Source organism: Ambystoma mexicanum, chromosome 14 (genome assembly GCF_040938575.1).
Source record: "Ambystoma mexicanum isolate Mex_15411 chromosome 14, UKY_AmexF1_1, whole genome shotgun sequence".
Classification (NCBI taxonomy): Eukaryota; Metazoa; Chordata; class Amphibia; order Caudata; family Ambystomatidae; genus Ambystoma; species Ambystoma mexicanum.
This window is the reverse complement of record NC_090940.1, coordinates 294,011,609-294,024,177: the sequence shown is the minus strand read 5'-3', so window position 1 is coordinate 294,024,177 and position 12,569 is coordinate 294,011,609.

Here is a 12,569-nt window from a genome sequence, read left to right as displayed (position 1 = left end):
GGGGATATTTCACTGCAGTCCTTCCTCTGATTAGTTTTCCGGAGGATTGGTGTTTGGTGTGTGTGTTCCTGTGTGCGGGTGCATGTGTGTCCATGCGTGTGTATGTGATGTGTACGATTGTATCCCTATCCTGTGTTACTGCATTGTTAGAAATAAAGGTAAACACAGTGGCGTAATGTGAATGAAAGGCGTAAAAGCCTTGAGTAAAGCTTTTACGCCTTGCATTTGCCACGCCACATTTACAATCATTTGTATGGCGAAGAGGAGAGGAGGAACGCAACATTTCCGCTGCGTTCCTTCCTCTCCGCCATACAAATGCTCCAGCTTTTGCGGCGCCATGGATTTTCATGCCAGCACAAATGCTGGAGAACCCTATGGGGACCGTCGGCTTTGTTCACTAGCATAAAACAGGCCGACATAATAGGGATCAATTGTAAACGCTTCCTGACATGCTCGCATGTCGGCAGCATTTACTTTTAATTGTGAACAGTAAGCAGTGTTTACTCACTTTGCAAAGTGGAATGCAAATGTACAGGGCAAAAGGTGGTTTCCTTTTGCCCTGCACTTTTGCACTTCACTGAGCAAATGATGAACATTTGGTGGTGGGGACCTGGACCTCCTGAGTGAAAACCTACCAGGTACTAACTGTCAAATTACGAAATTGGCCAAAATGAGCTGCCGAGGGTTTGATTCAGCAAGAAGCCTAGCTTTGGTGTAAATTAAGCCTCTAGTAACTCACACCAAGGATGTTAATCCCAAAAGATATCATGTGCACCTTACTATGGTTGGGAAAAATGTCTCAATTGCACCTAATTCACAAAACATGTCCCACTTATGCCTAATAGTGGTGCTCTGGTATGACGTAACCTTCCTTTATGATAAGCTTACACCCTATGAGGTGTGTAAAATACACAACTTTACATGCACTATTGTTACACTTTTTGTTTCCTCACACCAAAGTCTTTTTAATCTGAATGGTCCTTCTCACTCACAGTGGCGCCCCCAGACATTTTTCATAGGGGTGGCCTGATGGAAATCTTGGGGTGGCACACAAAGTTGTATTCATAAGAGGCAGGTGGGCCGGTGGGGGTTAGCATTTTTATAAGGGTGGCCTTGGCCCCCCTTGGCCACCCCTTGGTGGCACCTCTGCTCACTCACGCATCTGACACACTAACATTCATTTTAATTTACTTTTAATCTCCTCATTCTACATGAATACCTGAAACATCCAAGTCTAACTGACATGCAGTGAGAAAGGGTTCCGTACATAAAAACGAGAAAAGAAAACGAATGGGAGATTTGACCGAATTTCAGCCCTACGAAAATTACGTACGGCTGAAAATGTCAGCTAATTCCCACATTCAGTGGCATTACCATGAACAAGGGCAGCGGGGGTGTACTCTGCACCCTTGTTCACTGTAATGGCAGCGGGCCTTGCCGAATAATGTTTTTTAAGAAAAGAGGACCCTGCAGTGCCCTTTCCCATCCACGCAAGTGAAGGGAACCGGCATTGCAAAGGGATGCAGGAGACAGCGGCACACAAGGAGGTGTGCCACCCACAGGTAAGTACGGGGTAGGGGGCAAGTGGGTAGTCTAAAATGTCCAGTGGTAAAATAACTTTCGTTTTTTTCTCCTTCGGATATTTCAGATTCGATTAATTCATGGTGATCCGTTGACAAAATCTTTAAGATAACTTTAAACTTTTGCGTATGCATCTTAATTTGAAATTTCATGGGCATGGACCCACTGTATTTGCCATTCACATGCCCACATCGCACGCCCCTTGTGCCAGCCGAGGCATATTTCTGAAATCACTCCTTTGCCACTGCTCCTTCCCTCTATCCCTCAAGCACTCTCTTGTGCACCCTCTTCTCAAAAACCCTTCTGCCAACCCCTCCTGCCAGGCTAACTACCACCTTATCTCCAATACCCCTTTCCTGGACAAACTCTTGGAGAAGCTGGTCATCTCTCAACTAATCCACCCCACTAACTCTGTTGGGGTTCCCCACAACCACCAGTCTGGTTTCAGAGCAGCCAGAGGCAAAGAAACTACTCTCCTGAACACCTGTAAAGACTTGATCTCAAAACTCGATTCCAATCCTCCCTCTGTTCTCATCCTTCATGATCTGTCCTCTGCCTTTGATACGGTAAATCACGCCACCCTTATAAATCAGCTCAGATATACCCTTGGAATCACAGACTTGGCACTGGACTGGTTGAACTTTTTCCTCTCTGACCGACCTTCCTAGATTCAACGGGACCCTTTTCTCTCCTCTCCCTCACTCTCTGCCTGCAGCATCCCTCAGGGCTCTATTCTCTCGCTGTGGCTCTTCAACATCTACCTTGCCACTCTGGCCAACTTGATCTCTTGATCTCCACCTTCTCTCCTCACTGATTATGCAGATGACACACAACTCTCCTTCAAGCTTCACCCAACTTCCTCCTCTTCTTCCTCTCTCATTCCTGACTGTTTGACTGCTGTTCAGACTTAGTGCGCTGCTAATGATCTCTACGTTAATGCCAGTAAGTCTGAGATCCTTCTCATTGGGACTCCTGCTCCATCCTTCCTTCAGCTCTCTAGCTGACCCCCATGAGTCCCCTCCCCTCACCCTCTTCTGAGGTCAAAAGCTTGGCATTATCTTCAACTCCTCTCTCTATCCTTCTTTCCTCACATCGTAGACATTGCCAAGAAGGCTCACTTTCAGCTGCACCTCTTCAGACACATTCTCCCTTTCCTCACCTTCTCCCAGAAACTCAATGTCTCCAGATCTCTGGTCCTCTCTAGGCTGGACTAGTTCAACAGCCTCTTCCTCAATCTGCCTTTATCCCCCTTCAATTTATCGAGAATAGGACTGCAAGACTTATCCTTGGCCTCAAGCCCCGGGACCGCATCTCTCCAGCCCTATAATCTCTCCACTTGCTCCCAGTTGCTGTGAGAAGTTCAAGACCCTCAGCATCACCCACAAGGCTTTCTGGGGGCTGGGACCCCGCTGCATCCAACTCTCCCTAAATACCTCCCTGCTAGAGCCCTTCCGTCGTCTAGCTCCAACTCTCTGCAGATCAGACACTTTTCCAAGCAGAGAGTGGGGGTGTAGATCTCTCTCTTCTGTAGGAGCCATCCTCTGTCTCCCTTGCCACCCCCAACCTTCTCTTGCCCCTGGGCCCCTTTCCCCTCACTAGCCTGGCGAGATCTGCATCACTACCGAGCCCGATCCACCCCATCCTCGCACTTAGCAGATGGACCCTCACTCCCTACAGTCCCTGCATTACCCGAATTCCCTGGCACTCCCTCAGGCACTCGCCTAAACCAGGGGCCCTCTTCTTCCCCTCCTCCACCCCAGCACTTGTGCGCTCTCTACTCTGTCCTGCACTTCCCCTCCCACCCTAGCTTTAGCCCATTCCGCTCCAACCGACTCTCCCCCGTGCACTTCTCGTGACTGCACTTGCACAATCCGAATTACACAAGGTCTAATAGGACCGTTATTATTATTTTTCATCCCTGTCCCCCCCCCCCGTTTTGTCTTGTGGTGCCTTGAAACACCAATTGTTGTATAGGCACTTTACAAATACCAAATAACTGATTGTTGCTCCTAATCAGTGTAGGCATTCCACGAAAGGAGGCAGTGCAGATATAGCTGCAAGGCCACAGTCATGCTGCATGGGAACGCAAGCAACATCAGCTATGTTTTGGCCTTCTCTGGCCTGGTGCTCTGGCTGGCATTGGTTGCTCCCTTTTGCAGGCAGGTACAGGGTTGATTAGCATATGATTAGTTAGTCTCTGTAATGGCACACACAAATTGTAAAATGGTGGAATGGAATGCTACCAGAATGAATTACAAACAGAAAAAAGGTTTTGCGCAACCATTTTCATCCTTTGTGTTTTTGATTTCTTTCTGGGTCTCGGAAGCTGGGGGAATGATGTGAACTCCTCGCTTGCTGAGCCCAGGGAATCAAGCTGCAACTCACTAACAGAGGCCAATATAAACAGAACCGGTCCGTGTTTTCTTGTGTTCTCACAAGCAGGATTTATGGCTGAGCAGTACTGACAGGACTAGGACTAATTAGAATAGGATTGGCCACATTCTGTTACGCACCTCTACCATTTGTATGGTCTCCAGACGCTCACGTGGCTCTGTAAGAAAGTGGGTGGCGGAGGGATAGGATAGAGGATGTGCTCTTCTGCTGGTGCTTGCAGAACCAGGAGAGACTGCTGTCTGTGTGTGTTGGCTTTCAGAGTGTGTATTGATTGTGTGCACTGGGGTTATTGTGCCCGGAGGGGCAAAGTCCAATGTCCGGGTTGTTTGTTATTTGTGGCAGTTTGCTCTTGTGGCGGGTGTGTGAAGTGTGTGTTTGTGTGTAGTAAGGTTAGGCCATATGGGCATGTGTGGTACGTGTGAGGTATGCAGGACAGGAGTGTGGAGCAGGAGTGGTTAGTAGTTAGCAGTTATGGCACAGATGTGGCAAAGACGGATAGACTATGCGACCCAATTGCATCGGAAGTGTTTAGAAATGTTGTCCTCAAGTCTTTGTGTTCATCATCTTTTGCTTTTCTCAGGGAGTCTCCCTAAGAGTAAGGGAACATGCCCAGATGAGTGCCCCTGCTCAGGTTGCCTAAGGAATCAAGCTGCACTTCCCTGGCGAGGCCGAGCTAATTTAAAACCTGTCTAGGGTTGCTGTTAGTCCTGTGTAGACGGGAGGTGGCCGAACATTCTGGAGCATCTGGGGTAAGGCGAGGGCTGATTGTCATATGGTTGAGCCTTCTGTGAAGTCACAGATAAGCTAGGTAGCTATGTGGGAAAATGGTGGCTGCTAGAGGCCGTTGACTGTAGAGTGTCTACTTTGGGATGTCCCCCAGTACTCAGTAATTCTAGATATTTCACCAATTAGCAAGTGTGAGAGCCATTTGGGCATCCTGTTCTCTCTGTGGCTCTGTCAGAATATTCAGTATTGAGGGTCAAACAAGTCTTCACGTGCATCCCGAAGACCTGCTTATTTGGCAGTTCCAGCTGTCTCAAACATGGCTGATTTATTCTGGTTTTTCTCCTTGCTTTTGCTATCGTTACTAGTGGAAAATATTTTGGGGGGGCGGGGTTGAGAGTCACACAAGAAATTTTTGGTGGTGTGTACAGTGCTTTTATGTATGTGTTTATGTATGTTGGTGACTATAGTAACATGTGAAGCAGATTGCACGTCACGAACCGTGGCTTTAAAACATGGGTCTAAATTAAAAAGACACCAGGTGTCCGCAAACGTGTGGAACACTCCAGTCCCCTGGGATGGCATAGGCGTCACTAGGGGGGCAAAGGGCGACAATTGCACCCCTATTGGCTGCTTTGCCCCCCAAATTGGATCGCCTGCCACCACCCCACACCCCTTTGCCGTCCTTGGTCTATCAGTTTGCCCCCTAACACTGATTTATAGTGACGCTGCTGTGGGACGGGAGTGTTCCACAAGTTTGTGGACACCTGCTGTCTTTTGAATTTGTACCACAACCTAGTGTCACGGTTGTTTTTCTCCCCTGGACCCTACTACTTTTTCCCAAAGTAAATCTAACATATGATACACACCATGGTGTGCTCCTAGACAACAGTAATTGGAATTTAAAACATGGGTCTTGTGTGTTGCCTTGGCGACACTCAATGGTATAAATGGTGACCATTTTCCAGATTGCTTATTAGCAATTGAACATTAAACTGTTATGCTGATGTAGAGAATCATGTGCTTAATGGTGGTTGCACCACCATAAACTGCACTCTTATGGTGGTGCTGCTTGAACTAGGGGGAAAACAGACCAAAGTTGGCGCATGTTTAACCCACATCGCATCTAAACACAATAGTACCCGCGGGCTTCTACAAAAGAGGAAAGAGAGGGTCCTACTGCCAGGCGCCCAATATCAGCTTCCAATAATTTGAATTTCTCACAGCACCTGAAGTGTGCTCGTTTTGGAGGTAGTGCACTGCAACACCGAGGCTTCTCCCTCTGGAATCTACAACTGCCACATCTTCACCTTGAAGTTCAAACAACCCCGGAACATCGGCCTTTCCTTCGCTGCTTATGGATATTGGACTTTATTCAGCACTCTTTTTCCTTCCCCCCTTTCTCCTTTCCTCATCGCCTTCCACCTATAGCGCCTGAACTGGCTGCAAGTTGGCATTGAGAGGAAAGATGAGGAATAGATGAACGACCAGGACTTGAGACAGTTGTATTTGTGTTTATTTGAAGAACAGGGATGTCAATGTCGATCAGAAGTTACTTACAATAACACATTAACAAATGGCATTGCCCAGAAGGGGACTTGTACAATAGCACAAGGATGATAACAAGTGAGCAGTCAGTTTATGAGGATGTGAACAAAGTGGGATCTATGTGATCACTGCACCGCCCGTAACTGTGACGGATGAAAATGCTGACGCCAGTTGCGGCGCGGCGCAGTGATCATATCGATCACTCTGCCCGCTTTCCCAGCCAGCATTACCTCTCCCAACCCCCCCACACAACCTACCTTTAGGGTGCCACACTTCTGCGTGTGCCGCTCCCACCCAGCGATCCCTGCAGCGTCAGCTCTGCCCTCTAACATGGGTTAGAGCTGACGCTGCAGGGTGCTTTTCTTTTTTTTTGTTGTTCGTACGTGTCCCCCGCTTTCTAAAATGGTGGCTTTCCAAAATGGTAAGCGGGGGGCAGCCCCGCAACCCCCGACTCCCGTTACTGCACCCAAGTAGAGCGGGGGACACCGCCGGAACCCCCGCTCTGCTTGGGTGCAGAAAATGATGCCCCCATTTTGTGCGTCTCCAAAGTCGCAGTGACTCCCGGGACGCACAAATGAGGGCGACATTTTGGTATGATACCAACCAACTGGGATATAGAAAAGAGAGAAGACAAAACAAAACAACCAAAAATAAAAAAAAGATGTGACTTTCAAAGGTAATATTAACCTGCTGGGTCAAGTGCTGTAAACTAAAGAGCAGTGCTGTACAAATATACACATGTACATTATTATGTGGCACTGTAGGGAGTGGTGGGATCAGGCAGGGAGAGTGGTGGAGAGGCCATCTTCAGCTCTGTTTTTGGCAAGTAAGTGAGATCTGCATTTGGGCTGGCTTTGATTGTGACAGACAGTATGCTCCAATGCAGTGGGCGAGTAGGGTGAACGAGGGTTTGACAGAGGAGTCACAAGGGGGCATGAGACTGCAAGGTTGAGTGCAGAGCGGGAGCAGAGGGAATGAGAGGGTAAGTAGAAGGAGATAGAGTCAGCGAGGTATTGAGGAGCACGACCATTAATAGCTTTGTAGACTAGGATAAGGAAGTGAAAAGAGAGTGGTTGTGCATGGAGAGCCAAACAGCATGGTCTTGGTAGGTATGAGTGGGGGGATCTGGGTAGATTATAAATGAGGTACCTGGTTTTATGGTAGTTGGAGGTCGCTTTCGAGCTTAACCAAAGTTGGTGGCCTTGGGTGAGGTAGCAAGAAGGTTAGGTAATCACTCCCGAAAATGAATACATCTATATCGGAAGATGAGGGTGTGGCAGACTTGCTGTTGCATGAAGCTGAACGCTGTAGTACTATCAACAGAGCTGGTGAGGTCAGTGATGACATGGTTTGGGAGAGATTTAAATGCATAATGCGAGGGGTGGTGATGAGTTTGACTAGTTAAAAGCGGAAAATGTAGTCGTTGGAGCTGCAGTCTCTGGGAGTCTTGATCAAAGATTTGGAGAAAGATTTGATGGCTAAGCAAGATGAGGTCAGGAGAAGAGAACTTGTGAGGGATAAATAAGAATTAAAAAAATCGCATGAGTGAAAGGGCCGAACAAACTCTTTTTAAGGCGATATGTGCATAGTTTGAGAATGGTGAGCAATTCAGTCATCTGCTTGCTCACCGATTGAGGATTATGGAGGGGAGAAGGGCTATATACGCTATTGAGAAAAGTTTAGCGGGGGTGACAAATCACACTACCGTAATTAACAATGGGTTTAGGGATTATTTCAAGAAGGTGTATTCTAAGGTCCTTACTGATGGGAGACATGAGGCCTTGCGGTTTCTTGATGGCTTGCAGATGCCGAAACTGTCAGGGGAGGACAGAGAGATTATTGACTCCCAGTTCGCATTAGATGAAATCAAAAGAGCAGCGTTTAGGTTTAACTTGTGGAAATGTCCAGGTCCACCTGGCCCACCAGCACAGTTTTATAGGATCATGCTTGACAGTGTATTTGCCCTTTTAGGAGATGTGGTTAATTTGAGCAAATGTAAAGGCGTACCGCCTGATCTGTTCATCGTGCCTCCATTTAGTTTTTGCTCAAATAGTATAGACCGCTGGAGTCCTTGAGCAGTTACAGGTCCATAAGCATTATTAACTCGGATGGCAAAATCGTGTAAAAAATCCTGGCCAGTAGGTTTGAAAGAGTACTGCCTGCCCTTGTTAGCGAGGGTAAGGCTGGCTTTGTTAAAGGTAGACACTGTGCAAGGAATATGAGGAGATTGATACTGACTCTGGTTGAAGCGGGTGCATTCGAATCTGGTGCCCCAGCCCTTTGTTGGATTCAGAGAAGGCGTTTGATCGAGTGAACTGGGAGTTCATGTTTTTAACTCTGGAATCAATATGTTTGGGCCTGAGTTCCGGAGATGGGTTGGGCTGCTATGTTTTGCCCTGACAGCGGCAGTGCTGACTAAGAGAGTTTGATCGAGGAATTTTGAATTAGGTAGGGGCACTCGACGCGGCTGCCCTCTGTCCACTCTGCTATTCGTTATAGCACTGGAGCCACCTGCAATTGCAATAACAGAGGACGAGTGAATAGAGGGTGTTCAGTTCCATGGAGCCATGATGGTTGTGTGCTGATGACCTTCTGTTCGTTTTACAAGATCTTCCAACCTCAGTGCCTGCCCTCATACAACAGATTGCGAGGTTTCAGGCCTTTTCCAGATACAAAGAAAACTGCCTGAAATCTGAGGCGGCAATGCCTTGCTCTGGGACATGCAAGGAATCTGAGTTTACATGTTTTGGATTCTGGTTGTGCCCCCGCAGGATGCAGTAATTAGGAGTATGGTTAATACTGGATGGGTGCAATAATGAAGGAAAACCTGGACTCTGCAATGAATATTCTGTCAGTAGACTTGATGAGATGGGAGTCTTTGAAGCTGTCGCTGTGGGATAGAGTAAATGCGTTGAAAATAACTGCTGCCCCATGCATTAATTACATTCGTGGGATGATTCCCCTCCATGCTGTTAAGCCATCCATGAAGAAAATAGATAGGTTAGTTTAAGAATGTTTGTGGGATCATAAGCCGCCAACTAGTTATGTGACCCCCAGCTGGTGGTAGGTCTCTTTCTTTGGCTGGGGCCTCCCTCTGGAACAGCCTCCCTGCCTCTCTGAAACTTGAGGAGAACCATAGTCGGTTCCTGAAGCACCGCAAAGCCTTCCTCTTTGCTTCTTGCCTTCTCTCTTCCTCTCCCCTGCTGACCTCTGTCTATTTCTGCACTGGTCACCTGGCTACCCTCTGAATCTGGGCCCAGATCCCTGCCCACCCAGCTGCATACCTGCACTGCCTCCTAGCAACCCTGCACTTGGGGCTGTACCTGCAACCCTACAGTCCCCTTACCTGCACTTATTAGACTCCCGTTGTCTGCACTTCATTCTTGCACTTGCCACCTGCTGGCTGTACTACCTGTTGTTGCTTTGACCACTTGTTCTGCACTTTCCACTCCTCCCCTGCCCGTTGCACTTTCCCCCTTCCCTCTCCTCTGCACTTGCGCGTTCCCAATGTCACTGGGCCTAGTAATATCATGTTTTTATCCTCCCTTGTACCCCTCGCTTGCCTCGTCACGCCTTGAAACACATTTGTATGGGCGCACTATAAATAAAATGTCATATATCATATCAAGGATGAAACTTTGGAAATTGCATCTGCCATGTGAGAGGGGCGGTTTGGGTGTCTCTGATTTTTGGTGGTACCACTCGGGGTTCTTTCCACGTCATATGCTACCCTTCTTGGAGAATGGTCCGGATGGCTGAACACTGGTGTGTGGCCCATTGGAACCGGCCTCAATGTTGTCGACTAGGAATAGCAACAGGTGCACCTACGGAATTACAGAGGGATTCTCAGTGTAGCTATTAAATGCTGTGTATGCTGGGAAGGAGGCCTCTTTGTGGCTTAATTGTCCATTAGACTTAATGATAAAACTTTATTCTGGCCCACTTGGTATGCAGAATGCATAGATTGGGTTGGGGATTTGTTTGAAGATGACAGATTGCTTCCACTCAGGAAACTCCGAGAGGTCTGTTGTCTCCGGAATTGCATATATAGGGAGTACAGGTCCCCAACGTCTGCTTTAGGGCAACTTTGCCAAGGTGATAACAATGTTTCGGTAAGGGAGGCCATTGCGTGGGTGGGGAAGCAGGAGCATATGGCCTCTTAGGTTTACAAACTCCTGAGCAGCAAACAGAAGGGGAATATCAATTTGCTGGAGGCTTGGCCGGATGTCCTTGATTGCGAAATGACAGAGGCGGGGTGGGTCTCTATTTGTGGGAACATTCCCAAAATGTCTTTTAGCCTGGCAGAACGAGTGAGACAGGTCAAACTGCTGAACCGGGTTCATTGGACCCCGGATAGAATGAAGAAGTGTGAAATGACTGACTCTGGCACATGCTTGGGATGTAAGCCTGTATCTGGCACCTTGCAACGCATGTTTTGTGATTGTCAGAAGGTGAGGAACTTGTGGTATGACATTGCAGATATGTTGAATAAGGTTTTAAGTGTGGACTTGGAATATGATTTTGCCACATTGATTTTGGGAGAAGAGACCTTGCTGGAGGACTTTTCCTATCCACACAAGTGCCTGGCTTTTAGGCCATCAAATCATCTTATGGAAATGGAAATCCCTCAACTATCAAGGTAAGTCGGCTTGGCTACAGGCGATGTGTGCTTTATCATTAAGAGGGTTCCAATGAAACAAAAAAGGAAAAGCAAGGTTTTCAACGAGATCTGGGGGAGATTTCTAAATTTTGGCTCTATTTTGTGTTGCAGTTTCGAGGTCTGGTGCAATCTGGGGTGGGAGGAGGGGGGCTGAACTTGTTTTTTTCTCTCTTTCTTCTCCTTCCTTTATCTCACATATCCTGTATTGTATTTCGATGTTGGATTAATGATTGTGTTCTTTTCATGTAAAATTCTAGGGCCCTCATTACAACTCAGGCGTTAAGGGTTAACGCCACCGTTAACCCTTAACGCCTGATTCTGATTTTAACGCCTGCTTTTAGCAGGCGTTAAAATCCATGGTGCTAATTACGCCGCCGTAATTTACGGCGGCGTAATTAGCGCCTTCCCCACTCCCATTATGCCCTATGGGGCAAAAATGGGAATGGGGAAGGGAAAATGGGAAATGGGGATTTACCGCCCCACTCACCTTGGAATGGGGCGATAAATCCGCCATCCACCATGGTGTAAACAGAGTTTACACCATGGTGGTAAAGTTGGTGCACTTAGCACCAAGGTTGTAATGACCTCCTAGGAAGTGCTAATAAAAAACAAAAATAAGGTTAGGCGGGAAGGAGTTAGGAATGGCGGAGGGCAAGGAAGGCATTGGTAGCCGGGTAAGAGATGGCTTCCATTGTTGAATAGTACAGCATGATACAGCTGAGAGCCAGCGGGTGATGGATTGCAGTGAGACAGTTAGTAATCTGTTATGAGATGGCTCGGGGGAAGGAGGTAGAGGAGAAAGAATTTGCGTCTTGTCAACAAAGAGGTGATAGTGAAAGCCAACTTATGAGATAAGTCTTCCAAAGGCAGATGTATAAAGAGCTAAGAACAGAATTCCAATGATGGATACTTGGGGTGCGCTGACAGGGAGAGGGGTGTGGTGTTAAGTTTGCGAGCTCCAGGAGATTTTAAAACAAGAAACCTTCCAGGCAGGAGGCAATCCAGGTGAAAGCAGGTTTGTAAAGCGTATGGTTCTGGAGAGTGAGGGGGAGAGAGGAGGGGTTGGCAGTGGCAAACAAACGTGGAAGAGAGGTACAAAAGGATGAACATACTAGAGAATTTGGAATGGTGACATGCATCATTGCAGTCTCAGTGGATTATTTACTACAGACGCCATATTGAAGTGAATTTAGTGATCTTCAACCACCTGCCCAAAGACCCTTGAATAATCAGGTGAGAGGGAAATTGGGCGATAGTTTTCCGGGACAGTTGGATTAGTAGAGTGTTTCTTTAAAAGGGGAAGGACAGTTGCAGATCTGAAGGAGGCAGGGACGAGTCCAGCAGAGAGAGAGGTTAAAGAGTTTATAGAGATAATGGTGGCTGATTGGAACTAAGTCTTTGACAGTTTGAGAAGCAAGTGGACTGATAGGAGAGCAGAATGCATTGGTGCTCCATAGGATGGGTGCTAATTATTTACGAGAGGTAGGAGATAAGTAGTCAAGAGTAGAAGAGGTGGGGGGGAAGGTGGTAGACAGCAGGAGAATAAGGTAGGTAGAGAGAGGAGGGCTATGAGAGTGTTACCGATTTCAGTGATTTTAGAAATCGTAGGTGGACAAGGCAAGGTATTGGTTTTGTGAGAGCAAGGGTACTGCAGTGTAAGTGT